Here is a 4,570-nt window from a genome sequence, read left to right as displayed (position 1 = left end):
AAAAAAAAAAAAAAAACCATATGAAAATGAATAAAATGCTGATTTGGCGTTACCCCCAAAATGTAGGCAACACTTTTCACCTTGCTATTGTCGGGGCCCAAGCTCTTGACCTGAAACAGACGTTCGCCCAAACGAGGATCGTACGCAAGCAAAAATGTCCTTGGCAGGGATTGTTGTTGTTGTTGTTGGCGTCGTTATACGTTTTTTTTTATTGTTGTTGTTTTGGCACTGCCATAATATCTCGCCTTCGTGCCGCTGCTTCATTTTATTGTTATTATATTTACTTGTCGGATTTGCTGTGTTTTCTTCCATCCTTATGCTTCTTCTATTGTTTTCACTCAGTGAGTGTGTGTGCGTGTATGTTTATAGAATTTGTTGTTGGTTTTTTTGTTTGTTTCTTGATATTTGTTTTGTCTTGACGGCGATGCGTGTGCCATGCACTTAAGCATTTGATTTTGATTATGTGTCATATATCAACACATTCAGTCAAAGTCATGATTGGCTGTCATAAAAGTAGGGAAAAGGGGCACAAAAAGTTCTCCTTCCGGCAACATTATTTCGATTTAACATCAACTGGATTATTGATAAATTTAATAAACTATAACATTTTTAAAGCTTAGTCGCTCCACTGACTATTAAAAATAATGAAAAGCTCAAACGGCAAAAGACTTTTCCGGCAACAAAGTTTGCTAGGCATTTTTTTTTACTCATGCTTATTTACGTAATTTCACAGAGCTCGTATGCACAAAAGAACAGTAAAGTACGAGGGAAATGACGAAGAAGAGTGACAGTCAGATAGTCATATGGCTTGTTGGATGACTTCTCGTTCTTTTTTTCCCTTTTTTTTTATCACACAGGCACTTGCATTGCATTTTGTTTATATGCTTTTAATGCAATTAGCACGCTTTTCACTTTGATTTACGCCCAGGCCGGGCCACTTCGTTGACTGAGTGCTTGACGAGGACAGTATGACAGACAAGGGCTGAGTGACAAACAGACGACAGAAGTGCATGCCCATCGAGCGTTTTGTCTGTCAACGCACACACCCACACACATACACACACACACACACACACACTACATACATGAACTATGAGTGCACATCACCCTTTGCTGCCTCTGTATTTATGACTGAAGCGAAGTAGTTCCAGGGTTAGAGAGAGTTGGGCTTTCATCTTTTGTGAGACCTATTTTGCCCATTTTGTTGTTGTTGCTGGTGCAACTCGACTCTGGTTTTGTTTCTCTCTCAATGCTCAATGCCCACATTTTGTTCATTATGCTGCTTGCTTATGCATTTTCATTAGCAACGACTCTTTCTCTTTCTTTTTCTCTGACAACGTCATTGCCATTGAGCCAACCAGCCGTACAAGCAGTGGCGTTAGCTCCACAAAAAAGGGGTCGCGATTATTATTTTCGATCCCCTTTTTGGTTAAAGACTTCTATGTTGAGGAGTCCTTTGACCCTTTTTTTTGTATTTGTTCCTTGCCCTCTAATGCATATTGTTTGTGCCTTGAAGCGCAATTTGTTGCGTTGTTTTTGCGCTTGGCGCAATTTTAATTACGATTTGCTCACTTACATTTCGCATTGCTGCTAATACATATCCTCCAGCATCTTCTGCCACTTTTACCCATCGACTGACTAACTTTTCTGACTGGCTGACAGAATGCCAGCCTGTCTGTCTACCCGCTTGCCTGCTTGCCTGCCTGCTGATTACACTTCAATCAAACGCGCGTAAATATCAATCAACGGGCGAGCGGCAAAAGGGCCTCTTGGCAAATGGAATAGTCGAGAGCGAGTTAAGAAACGCCGTCAGCGAAACTCATTTAAAAGTAATCAACAAGTAGCGCAAAATTGAACAAAAAGAATAGGGTTGAAATGGAGACGAAAGAGTAATCGAAGAATAGATGGAATGACTAAAGAATATGAACTAAAATAAGGAGTTTAGCAACGATGGTCAGATGATGAGTAAAAGGTATAAGCTTGTTCGCAGATATTTGAAATGGAATCCAAAGTGTTAAAGTAATTTTCACCATTTTGTTTATTTAAAAAATTATACAAAACTAAGGAAAAAGACGCTACCATCTACGCTACGATTTTACATATTTCAAATATAATCAATTATGAACAATGTGTTTTCTGTCCTTAAAATGATTGAGTTAGACAATCGTATAAAGAAAATATAATTTTATCTAATATTGAGTTTTTTTTACTCTAAAAAAGGATAAGCCATACAGAAGAGTATATATCCAAAGATTTCAATGATCTTTGCTAGATTCCACGACAATTTTTTAAATCCTTAAATGCCCTTTAATCTGATAAGAACCTGATAAAAAGAAGAGAGATAAGATATCACCAACTCGGCATCGATTATTATTTTAAAATCATTTTATCTATCATAGCGGTACACATTCAATATTGACAAAAGAAAGCTAAGAGATACAGGGACTTATAGATACAGAATACAGAATACTTCAATCTCCTTTCTCATTAAAAACCTATCAATGGTGTTTTAACAATTTTTTCAAAAACTATTTCAATTTTATAAGATGTTTTTTTTTTTTTACTATTTTCAAACATTTCAAATAAACTTTTTCGCAAGAGTTATGAATAATGTGCAACACTGTCATTTCGCACTTGGCTGATGGGTCAGGATGCACACACTCCATGTTATTCACTTGTCCCATCAACAGTTGACATGTCCAATAATTATCCCTTATTAAGGCCAGCACTTATGAAGCGCCAATCAACAACTGAAAAGCAAGCTGAAGCGCCTGGTAGACGGACGTGGGTGGGCATTTTTTTTTTTTTTTAAATGCTACTTAAATGCATTTAAATGTGGCTCTCCATTAAGTATGATGTGGCGACATACACACACATGCACGCTCACATCTGCCACACCGACATACACACCTACCGCACAGATGCACGCCCCGTTTGTCTTTGTGTATCCATAATTATGGCACTGAACGAACATCGATGGTCAACCGAATGAATAAAATAATAAAATGCAAAAAGCAAAAAAAAAAAAAAACTGAACACAACACAAAAGTCAAAATGAGCCACATAACAATGAATTTTAATTGCAATTGCAAAAGAATGGCAGATACGCACCAAAAGGGAGGGAGATCAACAACTCGGTGACTCTGAAATGATGGTAAAATTTACGCTCTCAAATTATGTTTAATAAATGCACTACAACAACAACAACAGCAACAACAAAAACAACAACAATAACAATAATAACATTTTGTCATTAAGTTCTCACCGCATTCGTTAGTAAGTGCAGCTTGTCCTGAACGAAGTGCAATAAAAAGATCAGCAACTGTCAGCCAAGGCTTGGCACAAAACCCATCATCAACAGCCAGCAATGGGTAAAAATGCGATATAAATATTTTTAATAAAGCATTGAAACATAAATTATCCCTTCAATTATTGCAGAAATGACTTAATCCATAAATTACAACGTCCATGTATCTGTGTGTCTGTTAATAAATGGCAAAAATACCAACACCTCTGAATGGGTAAAGAGTTCATTTTTGTTTGGGCAATGGCCCATGATAAGAACTGAGTAAATTACACAGAGTATTGTCATCAAAATAGCTATAGCTATTAGGAGTTCCTTTAAAAAATATTTTCTACAACTTACACAAAGTGTTTTACGAATTACGAAACACCGAAAACCCATTGATAATACTTCGAACGAAACATACATATAATGCAAATTAGAACTCAGAAAAAGGTTTAGAAACAACTAGAAATATAGTGTCCAATATACAAATACATTTTATTTCTAATTAACATTTTATGATTTTTTAATGCACTTGGAAATAATCAAGTGAGAACAAAATATTTTCAATTATAGAAATGACATCTATAAATTCAATAGGCCTTTTCATAGAAAATTTAGAGGTTAGCGGTTGGTGGGATTCCTGCTAGTTTTTTGCAAATAAAAACTAGTGATGCTTTTCCTGAACACTGAACAAAACTAAGTGGCATATTATGGGTAAGAACAAAATTCATGATGTATAGTTCTTGGCTTCTATAAACATCCAAACACGCAGATACATTGTTGGCAAGGACAAAAATCGGCAGATTGGTGAAAAGCCCTCAAGCGGTAGTTCGTTGAATTCACATTGAATCGGCCGATTACTATGGAACGTCTGGTTTTGCAGCTTCAGCCAGATGTCATTGTTCTGTTTTGATGACGATCGACTATCAGCTATTGTGGCAAAATAGGATAAATTGAGAGTGGTTGTACTCATATTCTGGAGACACAATGCATAGTCTATCGAATTGGGTATACGACTGTCACACCCTTTAAAAACCAAAACCAATTTCCACTGCTCTTCAAATGCATAAAATGGTTTGGATTGCATAATAGATTCACCGTAATGATTTCGCTCATTAGCCCAGCGAACTTCAACATTTTCATAAAAAATTCGAAATGATGCAAATTTCCAGTAACAACGATCCATTGAAATATAAGGTATAAAGTCCATTTTATCCCGTTTGTTAAGAATAGGTAATAATTCTGCACCCAATTTTCTAGGGAATGTACACTTTTTGATGT

The sequence above is a fragment of the Drosophila tropicalis genome, unplaced genomic scaffold (assembly GCF_018151085.1).
Source record: "Drosophila tropicalis isolate 14030-0801.00 unplaced genomic scaffold, ASM1815108v1 contig_1187, whole genome shotgun sequence".
In the NCBI taxonomy this organism is placed as follows: domain Eukaryota; kingdom Metazoa; phylum Arthropoda; class Insecta; order Diptera; family Drosophilidae; genus Drosophila; species Drosophila tropicalis.
The sequence above is the reverse complement of the archived record's forward strand: the minus strand, read 5'-3'. Positions refer to the sequence as shown.